Source organism: Microtus ochrogaster, unplaced genomic scaffold (assembly GCF_000317375.1).
Source record: "Microtus ochrogaster isolate Prairie Vole_2 unplaced genomic scaffold, MicOch1.0 UNK20, whole genome shotgun sequence".
In the NCBI taxonomy this organism is placed as follows: Eukaryota; Metazoa; Chordata; class Mammalia; order Rodentia; family Cricetidae; genus Microtus; species Microtus ochrogaster.
The window spans coordinates 1,143,436-1,160,779 of NW_004949118.1; the positions used below are offsets into that span (position 1 = coordinate 1,143,436).

The 17,344-nt window shown below is 48.6% G+C and overlaps 1 protein-coding gene and 1 long non-coding RNA gene across 12 annotated transcripts in view; one reads left to right on the plus strand and one right to left on the minus strand.

Moving 5' to 3' along the window:
- Nucleotides 1–2,804, plus strand: part of LOC113458405 — a 6,604-nt gene extending 3,800 nt beyond the window's left edge. The window contains exon 3 of the long non-coding RNA XR_003378792.1: nt 2,458–2,804. This is a non-coding gene — a long non-coding RNA (uncharacterized LOC113458405). The remainder of the gene's footprint in view (nt 1–2,457) is intronic.
- The window catches only part of Dlgap1 (DLG associated protein 1), a 791,676-nt gene that overhangs the window by 60,197 nt on the left and 714,135 nt on the right, over nt 1–17,344 (minus strand). The window lies entirely within an intron of this gene.

A 17,344-nucleotide genomic window follows, 5' to 3' on the forward strand; every position in this document is an offset into this window, starting at 1 on the left:
GGATCCTAGACCAGGTAGGTCACAGGCATGACACGGTGGATCCTAGACCAGGTAGGTCACAGGCATGACATGGCGGATCCTAGACCAGGTAGGTCACAGTTATGATTAGTAAATGTTGGCTACGTGACGGAATGAAGGACAATGGGAAGACATTTCCTGGAGAAAAGGGAAGCCAGACTGTGACTGCAAAGCTAGTCCGGGTGGCCTTGGGTCTCACAGTCCACCACCCACCCCTCCCTGTAGCCACAAGGTCAGCACCTGCAGGCTGCACTCACTGTGAATGTTAGGGGACCTGGAAAGACAGACCAAGCCTTCGCTGAACACGCCAGACTTTTATTTGCTATTCTCTCTGTATAGCATAACAACTAGTTGCTTGGTATATGTTCACACAATCCTAGCATGCAGGAGGCTGAGGCAGGGGGATTGCAAATGGAAAGCCAGCCTGAATCACAAAGTTGGATACTTGTCTCCAAAAATTAACATCTAGGGGCTGGAGAGATGGCTCAGTGGTTAAGAGCATTGCCTGCTCTTCCAAAGGTCATGAGTTCAATTCCCGGCAACCACATGGTGGCTCACAACCATCTGTAATGAGGTCTGCTGCCCTCTTCTGGTCTGCAGACATACACACAGACAGAATATTGTATACTGTATACATAATAAAGAAATAAGTATTTAAAAAAAAATTAACATCTAGCCAGGCAGGTTGGCATATAGTTTTAAGCCCAGCACTTGGGAGACAGAGACAGGTGGATGGATCTCTGTGACTCTGCGGCTTTCCTAGTCTACACAGCAAGTTCTAGGCCACCCAGAGCTACAGAGTGAGACCCTGTCTTAAAAAATAGGTATGGGTCTATATCAGTGGTAGAATATGCCTGAGATTGATCTCTAGATCCACCGAAATAAAAAACAATATTCCCAAAGTGTTTGTATTAGAAATAATCTCAAAATGGCTTATAGTATATTGCTCACAGGTTATGCAAATACTACCCAAGAGATTCGAGTGGCTGAGTATTCCTATAAACATGCAGGGCGAGAGGGTGTTCCAGAATCAACTCTCCAAGGATACCAAAGGACAGACAACTACATAGTCTGTTGTCCCCAGTGCCCACTTCTGCTGGCACTAGTCAGGGCTGGCCAAGTGCAGCTGTGAATGCCACCTTTTGCCGTGGAGCTAGTATGTCAAACCCCAGAGTCATGGGGTTGAGTGACTGCTCAGCTGCAGAACATGAGCCTTGTATGTTCGAGGCTCAGAGTTCCACTCCCAGCATCATCAAAATGAAAACTAGTTTCTGTTCTCACCTGTGGTTTATCTACCTCACACCCTCCTTTGTCTCTGCCGGGTATCACACTCAGGTCCTGATTGGCCAATTGGCCACTGCTGAGTGGCCCGGATGTTCCGTGTTCCCTGTCTGAGCGCTTTTCTTCCCTGTAGTTCCTGTCACTCATCATTCTTGGGCTTTTGTCTCCTGTAGCCTAGGCTGGCCCAGAACTCACTGCATAGTTGAAGCTGACTTTGAACCCCTGATCCCCAACCCCCTCAACTTTCGAGTGTTGAGATTACAAATATGCCATTGTATCTGCTTTCCCTTCTGAGAACCTTTGTTGTCTTTACTTTTTTGAAAATTTTTGAGACAGGGTTTCTCTGTAGCTTTTGATTCCTGTCCTGGAACTAGTTCTTGTAGACCAGGCTGGCCTTGAACTCACAGAGATCCGCCTGCCTCTGCCTCCCGAGTGCTGGGATTAAAGACATGCATCACCACCACCTGGCTTTTCTTGTTTTTTTGAGACAGGGTTTCTTTGTAGCTTTGGAGCCTGTCCTGGAACTTGCTCTGTAGACCAGGCTGGTCTTGAACTCGCAGAGATCCATCTGCCTTTGCCTCCTTAGTGCCACCACCGCCCGGCTAAAAATCTTGTTATTTATTTTATTTATTCATTTGCTAAAGTCTCATGCAGTTTAGGCTGACCTGGCACTTGAGGATAACCTGGAACTTCTGATCTTCCTGCCTCACCTTCCTAAGGGTGGGGGGGTCTAGTAAACAGACCATAGCTGGCATTTGCTCACCCCGAGGCCAAGACCATAAGTTGTAGAGGATTCCTATCCTGGAGGAGAGCATCAAGCTCATGGTATTTGTCTGTGTTGCTTCAGGAAGTGAGGGGCCTGTTTAAGAATGACGATAATCACATCTATGGGAGCCCAGGCCTGCTAAGTCCTAACTGACCGGAGTCAGGCTTTCCTGGGAGCCCTTGACTGCAGCTCTGCCTAGGAATTGCCAGCTGCCTGGAGAATGTACTGGAAAGCCTCATGCCTGAAAAACAGGGTTTGTGCTTCGGCGGCGGCGAAGAAAGGAAACCAGTCTTCCCTTCCTATTGGTGTCTGTGGGGTCTGGAAGGCGGGGCTGTGGGAAGTGCCAGCAGCGAGGTAAGCATTTAATTATTGAACTCCTTTCTTCCTCCTAGAAACCCTCGTCTTTCCAAGGGAAAAGTGTCCTGTCATCTGGCCTGGCCTCCGCAGTCCCTCGGTCCTGATCACCACCGGCCCTGAGGATGACTAGTCACTTTACCTGCTGTGTCATTGACAGCTGAGGACACATCTAAGAAACTGTCCCAGCGTCCCCCAGGGCTCGTTCCCACTACAGTCACCCTGGGGTGTAGCTCAGTCGTAGAGCGCACACCTGGCGAGCAGAGGGCTGTATTTCAAGCATGGAGACAAAGGTCAGGAGGCACTGGTGAGTGCTTGTCATCTGCCAAATTTCAGTTAAAATCCTTTTGAAGTTAAGATTAAAACTGGTATCATGTTACTTCAACCTCTGTCTGCCTCATTCACCGAGTGTTAATGAACCCAAGGCTGTAGCCGGTCTCATTAAATCCCCCAAAACAACTCTGCCAAGGAGGGTATGGCTTACGGATAAAAAGGGAGGCCGAGAGAGGTTGCTTTGCCCCAGCTCTCCCACGACAGAGCGGGCTGGGAAATTGTTATCCCCGCCAATGCCTACTTAGTTTCCAAAGACATGCCACTGTATCTGCTGGTCATGGTGGGTGAACACTTGTAATCCCCTCACCGGAGAGGTAGAGGCAGAAGGATCAGAAGATCAAGGCTAGCTTCAGCTACACTGTGAGTTCAAGGGCAGCCTGGGCTACGTGAGACTTTGTCTCAAAACAGTAATGACCAAAAGATTCTCCCTTTGAGTCTTTGGGAGGACAGTGCTGCCAGAAACTCTGTAATCTCACTGCTAGCAGTCCCAAGGTCAGATTTTGGGTGATGGCTTACGGGAATGTGGATGGAGGAGTCGTGGCTACCACTTTCGGAACTGAAGGTAGTTTGTTACAACGTTTTCTATTTCAGTTTTATTTTGAGACAGTGTTTCACTGTGTAGTTTGTAGCCCTGACTGGCCTAGAACTCTGTAGACCATACTAGTCTTGAAAGATCTGCCTTGCTATGTGTGCTTTGAGCCCAGTACTTGGAGGGCAGAGGTAGGAAGATCTCTGTGAGTTCAAGACCAGCCTGGTCCATAGAGCAGAGTTTCAGGACAGTCAGGGCTACATAGAAAAAACCCTGTCTCTAAAAGAAAAGAAAACAAAAACAAAACAGAAACCCCCAAATAACAAGAGATCTGCCCACTTCTTCTTCCTGAGTGCTGGGATTAAAGGCATGAGCCACCTCACCGAGTTTAAAGGTATGGTTTAGGTTGTCCTGAAACTCCTGATCCTCCTACCCCTGCCTCTTCAGCACAGCACAGTCGGGTTGGATTGGAGTCTCTGTTGTCTCCCTGTGGAGTTAGTACCTTGCAGATGAGATATACCTTGTTAGTTTTTATTGTAACAGTAGGGCTGGCCAGAGGGTTCTTCAACTGTGTTCTTTCCACAGGTTAGGGTGATATCTGAATAGCAAATGGCACTTCGAGCTCTGTTCTTTGAGATAAACATTGAATATTTACAAGGCTGTGCCGTCCACCCCACTTCTTCCGGATCCCTACTCCCATGCCAACTTCATAGACAGCAAAATAAATAAAGTAGCTGTTTTTTCTTGGACTGACAGGCGGGTGGGAGTCCATAGTAGATTCTTTTGGGTGGGGTGGGGCGGGGCTTCTGGCTACACTTTATCTGCAATCAAACTTTTCAATTATTAAAGTTCTACACAGGGAACAGGGTCTGGAGATCATCTTCGAATGCTCTAGTTTAAACTCAGTTAATAGCTGAGATAATCATCGTTACAGCTTGAATAACAGAGTAAACTGGGGTGGGGGGTGTATAGCTTGTGGTATCACACCTGCCCAGCATATGGGGATCTCCACCCCCAGCACTGCCAAAACAATCTCTCCGAACTGATGTGTGGGTAGACAGATATGTTAGTGAACTGCACAGGTGACCGATCAAACACTCGACATTTTTATGACCCTAAACAAGCCCTGCACCTTACTTCCTGGTGTGGATTATAGTCTTGTTTTTAAAATGAACCATAAAAACGAGGGGCAATAAAATCTTGGGTTTTTTTTTTTCTTTTGGATTTCTATTACCGTAAGTCAGACTTTATCAAATAACAACTTTGGGCTCACCAGGTAGACACACTTGCTGCCAAGTCTGCTAGTCTGAGTTCAATCTCTGGAGTTTACAGGGCAGGACAGAAACAGCCCCAGCAGGTGGCCTCTGGCCGAGGTGTCCCCTTTCTCAATAAAGAAATGAATGTAAAACACAAATCCAAAAGGCAACTATGAACATTGAAAAATTCTCCTGCGAGTGCTAAAATGCTTCGTGCTGTATTGGTGCTGTAGGGTAGGGGTCTTGTCAAAGCTGGCTCGCAGAGGGCGGCTGACTTCTCTCAGACCTGGAATGGGAATGCGGAAAAACCCGAGGCAAGCGGGGCTAGGGTGGACGTAAATTAACTACCAATAAAACTGTGGAGAAGAGGATCTTTTGATGGCCGCTGCTCCGAGGTTCAGCTAGGTTCTGCCCGTTTGAGTTGCTGATAACCTCATCAGGCTGGAAGATAAAGGCCGGTCTTGTCACCCCGGGCACCTGGCTGAGCCGTAATAAAGGGCGTAATCTCCCAAGGGTGGAGCCTGGCCAAACTCTGCCTGCGGTAATTACAGCTCTAGAATTGCCAACCCCTACTGAGAAACCGGGACGCGAGGGTGAGGGGGGTGGGGGAAGAGAAGAGTTGGAGGCCCGGAAACGTTTGTTTCTGTCCTTGGATTTAAAAGAGAAAGCAATCCAAACAAGGACAAGTTCTCTAGAGAGTGAGAAAAACCAGCTAGGGGCTAGGTCCCCCTGAAGGGTTAACCAGTTAGCTGACTGTCAAGGAAAGAGGCTCAGCTGTGAGAAATATCCCAGAAATTTTAAACTGGAGCCTTGCCTTCTACTTGTAAATAGCCGAGTCACTGCTTTGCTAAGCGGGGTGGGAAGTTACGGGAGCAGAGACCGGCTGATTCATTTGTTGCCCTTCGCTCTGGCTGTTGGGGGAAAGAAAAAAAAAGCAAGAAACCGGCTTTAAGTCCCAGCTCCGTAAGGGAATTCCTCTCTGGCGGGGGTGAAAGCCAGCCACACAAAAGAGCCCCTGTGGACATCTCATTTACAATCTCCCCTAGGACACAGAAAAGACCGCCTCAATAAACCGGGCTCAGAAACACCCATTGTTTGAAATCTGCCTTTAGCAACAGGCTACCATCACCCAAAGGCTTTGCAAAAGAAAAGATTCGGGTGGAGGAAGCCAGGGACTGGGAAAATGGAAAGGCAGGAAGCCTTCGAGCCCGGCCATCCGAGAGGGCAAGCAGAATAAAGTTAATGGTGTTTCCATATTTTTTTAAAAGAGATGCCTGGGATAGTCCCAAAAGAGTGATGTGAACTCTAGATTTGATGTCAGCTCTATACAGAGACCTCTGTCAACAGGATTGCTAAATAAAGAGACCAGGCTCTACCTAACTCCCCTCTTCCCGACCTTGTGAAACCGGATCCTGCCGCAGCCACAGCGGAGCAGCCTTTGTAGGCTCAGCCCTCTAACTACACCTGCCCGGAGTTCTCGGTCAGCTCCATCGCTTCGGTCCCTCTCTCAAGAAAGCTTGAAAAGTCCTGGGATTATATAATGCTGTTCTTTAGATACACCTTAAGTTACAGAATACGTTAGGGTTTCCCAAAAAACGGAGGTGGGATTTGAGAAACAAACAAAAGCTTTTTACAAATTATTTTTACCCTCCTATGCGACCTTCCAGTTAACGTCCAGCCCCAAACCCAGGGCATCTGTGTATCACTGTTCAAGCCACCATTCTGGCCGTTATTTTTCTGATCCTTCTGTCTCTTAGGTCATCCTGGGGTCATTCTACGTCCTGCTTGACCCTTTCTCGGTCTCTAGATCTTTCTATTTATTAACCCGTCTCCGGGGTGTCGCAGCCGTTTCCTACCGCGGGTTTCTGCAGCTCATGCCTGTGATTTATTAATGAGTCATGGGATCAACGGAGGTGAGTCATGCAGCTTCACTGTTTAAATAGAAAACACCAGAGTTCCTCATGGTTAGGAAAAGTATTGTTGCGTGAAGCGTGTGTGTCTGGATCTGTGTACAAAGTAGGCAATAGGTCAAACGCTCCTGTTCGTCAGAAGTGTGTTCGAATTGGTCATCCTGCAGGTCTCGTCCCTGCTTCCAAACGGTTGTAGTACTTAGAACTTCAGTGATAACGTGGAAATGGACGGCTTGTCACCCAGGCTTACATATGTTCCTCGGAGGAAAGTGTCTCATCCAGGGCTCAGGAAACTCCTGCTCCCCAATTCTGCTAGCCTTTAGGCCGCTCTTCCAGAACCATCGTACTTTAGTTATTCAGACAACCTAGTTTCTTCCCTTTGCCCTGGGGTTCCTACTGGTCCAGGTACCAGTGTGAGTGTCGCCACCTACTGGAAGACATCTGCACTGTCCTTCCAAATGCCTCTTCTCCCTACTCTTCTGGCCTGATAGAGCAGTTAGTATATTCTGTTATCTTTTCAGTTCCTCCTGAACACAAGCCCCCAAATGGGCATTCCATAGCAGATGCGTTGCCTTGAAGGTTGCCTAGGCGACCGGTTCACTTTCCACCCTGTCCTAATCATGTTTTTTTTTTTCTTTTTCTGTAGAGAAGATAGATGTCTTTATGCCAGAAGTCCCTCCCTCTTCAGGTGACCTGGTCAAAGCGGGTTGGGTTGGGCCAGCTGGGTGACTACAGGAAGCCTCTGCATGCTAAATGACACGCGTCCTCCAAAGTCACGATATTTGTCAGCGGCCGGGACAATAGCAGGGGCAGGGGGGGGGTGTAGTAAGAGGCAGCACCCTCGTTCCCTGAGAAGTAAAACCTTTGGTCACCTCGAGAACAGACATGGACGCCCCTCTCTACTAGCTTGCTCTTTCTCTCACTCGGCTTTAACCTCCCAACCCCGAGGACTGAGAAGTGGATTCTTACCTCCCATCCTTCCTGTTCTTGGACCAGGCTGGAAGACTACTCGTCTAGGTCAGGCATGGCGACTGCCAGCTTACGCTGGTGCAGAGCTGTCTCACAGCAAGATGTCCAGGGGGAGTAAACTCAAGATCACTCAAAACCAGCTGGGACCGGCATGGCCAGAGATGACAGTTAACTGTCCTTTATTATGGCATCTTCAAAGCAGCGGCCTTGCAAAATTCTTGTTACCCTCCAGCTGGCTCCAGGATACATCATCCTCAAACTCCATATAAGGACAGAAGAGAGATGAAACCCTGTTCGAGGAACCCCTACCCCTCCAGCCGTGACTGTTAATCTTCCCTATATTATAAGACGCCTGGTTAGTCCTGACATTCAGCCCTCAGACTAGCGGTCCCAATGTTCAGCCATCGGACTAGCATTCCCCCCTCCCTCTTTTTTTTCTCCCACTTTCAAAATTTAGCCAGAGAAGCGTGGACTGGAAGATCAGCAGACCCGGATACTACGTGGTGAATTTGAGGCCACTCCAGCCTCAGAGGACTGAGAGAGGAAGAAACCTTTCCAAGGCCAAACAGCTTTTAAGGAGTAGGAGGAAATTAACACTGTGTAGGTTTTAATCCGTTAATTTAGGAATGCAGGGGACTAGATCCAGGGTGTGGCGCATATTAGGCCAGGGCTCTAGAGCTGGTGGCAAGTGATGGCTCAGCTGGCAAAAGAACTGTGTTGTGGGGTCCTAGAGCCCATGGTGGAAGGAGCCAAGCAGCTCCACCAAGCTGCCCTCTGACCTGCACATGACCCTTCTCCCTTCCCAGGTCTACTACAGAAAAGAATTTCCTGTCTTCAGGGACAGACCTCGTTTACTCTCCGGTTTGTGAAGACAGTCATCTAACACAGACTGTGTTCCTTACTGCTTTTCCGTTCTATGCGTAAGCAACACAAGCGTGAGAAGTTCGGTGGGGTGTAATTCCAGAAAAGTGACCTGTGTAGTGGATGGCAGAACCAGTGCTGAGGGTCAGGGTCCACAGCATACGCTGGCCAGAGGAGGGAAGGTATGGCCTGGATAACACACTCATCCAGCCTAGTGTTCCTGGCTCCCTCCTTCCCTTCTCCATAGAAGCCCTTTGTGCTGGGACCCCAAGATGGAGCTTTGCGGATGATAGTGTGATAATACCTACGTCTTCTCCAGTCTAACTGGCTCTTAACAGAAACCGATTTCATTGTCGTTGTCCCCGTGTGTGGTACGACTATTCAGGCTCTGTCATTAATACTGTCACCTTGGCACAGTTATATTTAATAATGTCAATGAATAGGTATGCCTTTCTACCAATGAGCTGCATGGATCTGAAGGATTCAGTTGGCCAACTTCTATTCTAGAATATTACTATTCCCTGTCAGGGGTGAAGTCTGAAGGCTACATGAGGTACTGGGTTTAGGTTCTGTCTCTGACACCCACCAACCTACCTTACCCCCATCTCTGCAACATATACACAAAGTCTGAACTCCTTTCCATATTCTCTGGAACATAGGAAGCTTTGCAGTTTGTAACTAGCACAGCCAGAGGTTATACTGCACGGCCTTCAATGCTAGAATCAGAGCACGAAACGGAAATTCTAGCAGCCCAGTGGCCCTGAGGCCGTCGAGCTGTTAGGAAGCCCAGGTCAGTCTGTGAGGGGCGCCATGTGGGGAAACCTTGAGTCTACAGAGGGAGAGATGTTCAGACAGCCTCCAAATGTTCTAACTCCCATAGACTGTAAGACCAAGAGAGGCCCTGAGCCAGGACCACCAGCCACCGCCCTTCCCCAAATTTATGGTCCCCGGAAACTGACAACTGATAAAATGTTTGCTGTTGTGTCACATGGCCAAGTTTGGAGTTGAACTGTCCACAGATGAACACACTTCACTGCTCTTAAACTAAGGATTGATAGAGATGCAGTCCAAAGCTATGACAAGGCCAGACAGTGCATAGGTCCCTCCATCTTTTATTTTTGCTGAGAATTTGTTCACCTTGATTCTATGGAAATTACTCATCTCTGTTCTAAGAGCCCAAGGTGAAGCTGCCCCAGCTGTCTTATCTTGGCTTCTGTTAAACTGCCTGCTTTGCAGATGCCCCCCCCCCTCCAGCCAACTGATTATCTTACTTAGTCTTTGTTGAATTGCTTCCTTGTGTAAAACTTCTCCCGATAGCCGCCAAGCAAAATACCAGGGTGTGGCTTTTGCCTTTGAAAACCCCTTATCTCAAACACTTGGTTTTATACTTGGGTCTTGAATACCAGAGCGCAGTTCTAGCCGCCTAGAATAAAGACTCTCAGGTGGTTATAAACTGTGTTTGAGTGGTTGTCTTTGGTGGGCTCCCCAGTGAGATTTCCCAGAGACTGGACCCAGATATTTAGGAGGACCCCCAGAAGCAAAGAAGAGTGTGCCAGCTGGAGACGACTTCTCGGGGAGCCCTGAGAATATACTCTGACGGATAACTGTTAGCTGCCCATACTCTGTAGCTACCTGATGCTGCCACCCCAGAAGGTCAATCCAGAGTCATCTGATTTGAACACCTCTGGAGGTGAGTCTGGTCTGCAGGAGTTGCCATCGGATTAAGACACAAGAGAGGAGATGGATTTGACCAAAGATTCAGTGTCCAGGATCCATATGAGATGTCCTGAACCCGCCTGGTCTGTTCAGGTGTCTGAATGTGTGGTGGCCACCCTGGTTGTATTTACTATGTGTTTCTCTGTATGATTGCGTCTCCCTGTGTGTCTCTTTGTGGGTTTCTGTCAGTTCTGTGGGTTGGAAAAGACAGATCTAAAATGGAAGCGGGGGGGGGGTGAGCCATCCTGAGACTGCAGCTGCCACTGCCCCCCAAATTGGGCACTATGTCCTGCAGTCTACGATGGTCCAGGTATTATGATACTTGTAGAGGTCAGGAGGTCCTTGTGCACACAGATATGCACCGGGGACACCAGGAAAAACTAAACATGCAAGCTTGTCTCTTCAAAGGAAGGAAATATTTACCTGTCTTCCCCTGGGAATCAATGTAGTTTTCTATGTCTGGTGATCTTGCTGTCTGTGGGGCCAGGCCTCATCTGAATCCTCCAGACTGTTAGGTTTGTTTATCTTAGACCTCCCCCACTAGATCTTGAACATTGCCTCTCAGTCATTAAAACCCATCCTTATGAGAAATGTCACTTGTGTTTTGCGACCTCGCCAACTTTTGCCTTGTCTTAGGGCTAGGCCAATCCTGACTCGCCTCCCACAGGCCTTGTGCTTACCTCAGTCATCTCCCTACACCTTATTCTTCCCAGTCAACAGAACCCATCTTTATGGAAATGCCACATGTACTTTGTAAAGAATTTTAGTGTAACCATGTCTTGATTGAGTTAGCTGTCAACAAGAAACTCCCCCCCCCCCAAATAGTGTTGTGCTTAAATTTGGCTAAAATAAACCACTTGGTATCGGGTTCTAGAAGTCTGAGCCAGCACCAGCTAACCAAGTCATGTTGAACCGGATCTCCATCTGGGCCAGCATCAGCTAACCTAGTCATGTTGAACCGGATCTCCATCTGGGCCAGCATCAGATAACCTAGTCATGTTGAACCGGATCTCCTTCTGAGCCAGCACCAGCTAACCAAGTCATGTTGAACCGGACCTCCATCTGGGCCAGCACCAGCTAACCTAGTCATGTTGAACTGGACCTCCTTCAGAGCCAGCACTAGCTAACCTAGTCATGTTGAAACAGACCTCCTTCTGAGCCAGCACCAGCTAACCTATCATGTCGAACCGGATCTCCTTCTGAGCCAGCACCAGCTAACCTATCATGTCGAACCGGATCTCCTTGCCTCTTGTGGACTTCTCTGTCAGCTGTAGCATTTGTAGAGACTCCACAGACACTCCCCTTCTGTGGTGACTGGTTACTGCTGCCATGGAGATGCCTGAGGCTTCCTGAGCCACAGTGGTGGCCATCAATTTCCTTGTAACAACCAATAGCTTTCTCTGGTACAAGACCCTCCCCTCTTAGCTTAAGACCTGTGCCCTCTTCTCAGGGACTACAATCCTTTTGGCCTAGCAAATTTGACCAGAGAAACCTAAAACCCCCATCTCCTTAGCCCCACCAGAGGAAATTTACCACCACCCCTAGCAGTGACGTATAACTCCGGCTGTGGTCCCAGGGTCCTGGTCCTGTTCCCTGTGTGGAGGTGGGGAGGGACCAGGCCTCATCCAGGGGCTCCCCGCCTTCTACTCAGTGCACACACAGAGAGGAGGAAATGCTGGCTCCTCCACAGGCTCTCCCCAGCTGGCTGTGCCCCAGGAAAGTAGTTCTTCCAGTAGCAGCCCGGGGGGAGATGGAGGAGTGGAAGTTCATCTTCTTCCCTGTTCATGGTTTAGGTCCCCTTCTCTACTGATGACATATAATTGAAGACCCTTAAACCCTCCGTTTTCAAAGAAGCCACAGGCCCTTATCAGCCTGTTGGAAATTGTTTTAAGGTCGGAGAACACTGGATGATCTTTCACTAGACATTATTAGGAGGACTACCAGCTTATCCAAGCTAAGTCCAGCTACTCAGGACCTGATAAGTTGCCTGCTGGGTTTCTGGAAAGGCTGGCTGTATGAGACATATTGGTATTTACTTCCTTAGACCGAGATGCCTCCAAAGACCAGCAAGCCACTAATATCGCCTTTGTCACATGGTCGGCCCCAGTCATAAGGAAGAAAGCTCCAGACACTAGAGGGATTTGAAGGGGACAAATAGGTCTCAGCTTCCGGAAATAGCTGAGCAAGTTTACAACAGCCAAGATCCAGCTAAAGACAGACAGGGAAAGATTGCTGCCCTTAGGGAAACTGACAGGAGAGGAAAGAGATGGGTGTCCAAGAGAAAAAGGGCTACAACTCACCAACCGATAAAGCCCCGAGGCCAGATCTATTGGAATTTAGGCAAAAATATCCACAAAGCACCTGCTCCAGTGTGTAGATGACTTCCTCATAGCTACAACCACTGAGGAGGAGTGTGTGTGCGGTGTGTGTGTGTGTGTGTGTGGTATGTTTGTGGCATGTGTGTAGTGTGTACGTGTATGTAATGTGTGTATGTGTTTGATGTGTGTGGTGTGTGTATGTGGTATGTGTGGATATGAGTGTGTGATATGTGTATATGTGTGTGTGGTGTGTGTAATGTGTGTGTAGGGTGTATATGTATAGATGTGCATGTATGTGTGCTATGGTGTGTGTTGCGTGTATATGTTCCTGTAGTATGTATGGGTATAGTATGTATATATGTGTGTGTGACACATATTTGGTATGTGGTATGTGAGGTACGTGTGTGTATGTATGTGATGTGTGGTAGATGTGTATGGTTATGGTGCATGTGGTGAGCATGTGTCTATGTGGTATGTATGTGTGTGGTATGTCATGTATGAATGTGTATGGTATGTATATGGTATGTGAGGTGTGTGTTTATGTATGTATGGTGGTGTGTGTGCGGTTATAGTACGTATGGTGTATATTTGTCTGTGGTATATATGTGTGTGTAGTGTGTATGTTGGGTACATGTGTCCCCACTGAATGTAGTTAAACAGATTGTTTCAGGATTTATGGTTGCCCTGGAATTTGAGAAGACAGGCCAAGTTATTTTCTCAAGGATGGGCTCAGTAGGGTGAGCATTCACACTTCCTGTCCTCTTCCCCTAAGTCAGATTCCACCCTAGTGACAGCCCCACCCTTTGCTGTATCTGTCCCAGCAGGCCCTGCAGGAGGGTTACATTTCCTCTCAACTTTCCCTCTCCTTGATGCCTGAGGCATTCGCTCCCTGGCTGGCTGGAAAGATACCACACTCACTTTCAACACACAGTGAGGTCATCTCTGCAGCCCTGGCTTGCAGGCTGAATCAGACATCGATTTGAATATTTGAACTAGCTGCTTCACGCCAGCTGGGTGATCCCAGGTGCTTGCTCTGTGTTCTTGTTGGTATGGTGGGCATGCTGAATGTGCTGTCCTGATGGAGGGAGTGTGAGGGTTAGCGGGCAGTCTGTGGAAGCACTTTGGTGCCAGGCCTAGAGAGGAGGGAATCATACTATCATAGTAACTATAGTTGGTAGCTTTTCTTGTACGAATCCATAATCCCTCCAGACACATAAAACAGAAGGGATCTAAATACTCTTTCTTTTCTCTCCCTCCCTTTCTTTCCCTTCCTGTCTTCCTCCTCCTTTTCTGGGATGCTGAGTTGCAAAAGCCTTGCACAAGCCAGGCAAATGCTCTACCACCGAGTCACACCCCTAACCCTAGAGACTCTGCTGCCCACACATGTGTGAAGAAACTCGGCATTAGCAGCTAAAACACACCAGGGTCCTGATGTCACCCAGGCACCGGGAAAAGTGTTCCTGGTGACCTCCAGCTAATGGGGCTTTCCTCAGGTGGAACGCCACTGGGCCTGGGTGGGTGGCAGCCTCCTCACTACTCGCTCCTCTGACTCCAAGGGCTGGCTGGTACTTTTCCTCCCTCTACCTCAGCTGGGCCTCCACATCACCCGGATGGACGGACAGCTGCTGCCACATTCCACTGTTCCAGCAGTGGAAGAAAGGCTGGCCGAGGTTTTTCTGGGTGAGTGACGGTGTTTGAGATGAGATTAAGCCAATGCCAGTATTGGGGACAGCAGCCTTTCCCTGAGTCACCTCTGTCCCACCTGACAGCTGAGCCTGTTGAGCACTGGCCTGTGGAATCGTGAGTCAGCCTTCTGCTGTGGGACAGTGGGCTCTTGTAATCCGGCAGCAATGCATCTACCTGTGAATGCAGGTCTGACTTATACGAAGAGAGCCAGCCCTAGCCACGGCCACCACCACGAATCCTTGACTTTGGGGCATAGCCTGGCATGTGTATGTCTTTGTGCACGTCTTTCTGTTTCTCTGTCCCGTGGTGGAGAATGAGGGTTACTCTGGCTTCCCCACGGATGTTGCAGGGTCTGTCCTCAGCCACCACGTGACAAGGATGGGGAAAGAGAAACCCAACACAAGGACAGCATTCCAGGAAGCCGGAAGGGCTGGGTGGGCCTCTGGAATGTCAAAGTTGACAGCTTGGCCCAGCTGGCAGGTTCCTTTCTGCTGTGTCATTCTCCCTGAGCTACAAGGTCCTTCAGCAGCACTAACCCTCTGCCTTAGCAGGAAAGCATCGTTTTGATTTATTTCCTGTGTGTCTCAGTGTTTTGTCTGCGTGTATGTATGTACACCATGCGTGTGTGCCTGATGCCCACAGAGGTCGGCAGAGGGCATTGGGTCTCCTGCAGTTGTGGAGGGTCTGAGCCATCATGTGGATGCTGGGAACCAAACCCAGGTCCTCTCTTTCTCCGTTTTCTTCAGCCCTGTCTTGTTCACTGGAGTACTTGTGCTCCATGGAATGATGTTTTCCCTGACTTTAGAACTGAAACTAAAGCCAAATACAGTCTTTAAATTGAATGGCAATGACCTCGTCTGAGAGGTTGTTTCCAACTTTTGGACGCTTGGTCGGTGCCACAATGGACACTGCCTACGTGTTCTGGCACAGGAGGGAAGAATTTCCTAGGGAGCTTCTGCATGGCAGGTTGTGTGTGTTTTCACAATGCCAGAAGATTTTCCCAAGAATGTTTATACCAAGTTATACTTCCAGCAGAGGGTGCGGCCGCTCCTGCCATTGTCCCCTTCCTCACTGTTCAAAGTCGCCTCTTTCTATGAGTAAAGGAATTTCACTACAGTTTTAATATACTGTCTGAATTACTACTGGCATGAGTATTTTCCCTTTTATTTTTTTAGTGTGTGTGTGTGTGAGTGTGTGTGTTAGATGCACGTGTGTGAGGGGAGGGTCTATGTAAAACCAGTGGCGATAAGAGGAGGGGCCAAAGGAAGACATCAAGTATCATCAGAAGGTTGACCTATGACCTCCACATACATGCCATAGCATGTTCTCTCTCACACACACACACACACACACACACACACACACACACACACACACACACACACTGCAAGCAACCTCTATGTCACTGGCTGAAGCAAGACATCAGTTTGTCCAGCCTTTGGACCCAGCAGAAACTTTGGTTTTCTTGTGTGTGAAACTTGGAGCTAGTCCTGTTTTTCAGGGTTTTGGATTCAGAGGCCAGCTTCACACCAGCTCACCTAGCTTCCTTAGCTTAAGGCTTCTCAGACGCTCCAACTGTGTGAGCCAGTTCTTCACTGTCTGCCGACCTCCCTCTCTCTCCTTCCTTCCTTCCTTCCTTCCTTCCTTCCTTCCTTCCTTCCTTCCTTCCTTCCTTCCTTCCCTTCCTTCCTCTGTCTCCTCAGCCTTCCCCCATACCCCTTCTATCGTTTACACTGTTTCAGCTTCTCTGGAGACCTGGAGCTCTGCAAAGGTGCAGCCTAATGTCCTCTCTTCTCTCCTTCCTGTCCCCCCCCCCCTTTGTCAAAGCAGACACTCCTGCGCCAGCACCCCATGCAATGCTGCCCCTTCCTCCTGCTCTACAGAGGGCTTCACTCACACGCCCTGTCCTGTGCCCACACATCTTATCATCACAGGGTGATTTTAAGTCTTGATGCATGATCTTGTCATTTCAGAGTACCTTGAGCTGCGCGTGATAGTGCACTCTTTAACCCCAACACTCGGGGGCGGGGGCAGGGAGTGGGACAGGAGCAGGGGGCAGGGACAGAGGACAGAGAACAGGGACAGATGACAAGTCCATGGGCCAGGATGCAGAAGCAGAGGATAGGGGCAGGGAGCAGGAGACAGGGGATAGGGCCAGGGGACAGAGGAAGAGGACAGGGGAGGAGGCAGAGGACAGGGGCAGGGGGCAGAGGTAGGCAGAGCTCTGTGAGTTCAAGGCCAGCCTGGTCTACTTAGTGAAACCCTGTCTCTCGAAAAACAAAACAAGAAGTACTTTGGCTATATTCAGCAAAACTAAACAACAACAACAACAACAAAATAATTAGGCTTTTAATTGAGTTCACTTTGAACTTATAGGTAAGTCTTAAGAAAACTGACATGTTTATGATTTTGAATGTTACAGTTTGTATCCGGAGGTCACAGTCTCTGTGAGCTTAAGTTCCTGGGAGGAAGCCACACCTCCACTGACCTTTGCAAAGGCTTAATGACTGATGGGAATTTTAGAGACTCTTCAGAGGCTGGAATGCTGAAACAGAGCCATATACCTTCAGCAACCAATCTTACCTAGACCCGTAAGTAACCATTGCCAGTCTGTATGACCTAGCAGCCTGTCACTGTTAGGTAAGTCCTTCGGAATGTAAGAACAGACCCTGGCTTCCACCAGTCAAGCAGCTAAGAGTGTCATCAGATCGCCTGCCGTCTGTGGCAGACATTGCTTTGCGAAGCTGTCGATTTGAGGTACCACTGGTGTATCTTAGAAGGGTCTGGTTTATGCCTTTTTTTTTTTGTCCTGTTACTATAAAATTCCTGGAACCTGTTTCCATCTTAGAACATGGTTTTGGGGGTGACCTAAATATGTGTTTCCAGCCATGGCCACTTAGGCCCTTGAAGGAACAGCAAGACTCCAGTCCCTTAAGAAAATTTTCTCCTTTCTTTTCCTTTTTTAAAGAAGGCTTTTAGATTTTCTGATTATGTATACAGTGTTTTGCCGGCATGCATGCCTGCAGGCCAGACAAGGGCACCGGATCTCATTATAGATGCTTGTGAGCCACCATGTGGTTGCCTTAGAACCTTTGGAAGAGCAGCCAGTGCTCTTAACCTCTGAGCATCTCTCCAGCCTTTCCTTACATTTTAGCTGCCATCATGTGTGAACATACTCGCTCCATCGTGTGAACATACCTGCTCCATAGTGTGAACATACTCGCTCCATAGTGTGAACATACTCGCTCCATAGTGTGAACATACTCGCTCCATCGTGTGAACATACTCGCTCCATCATGTGAACATACTCGCTCCATCATGTGAACATACTCGCTCCATCGTGTGAA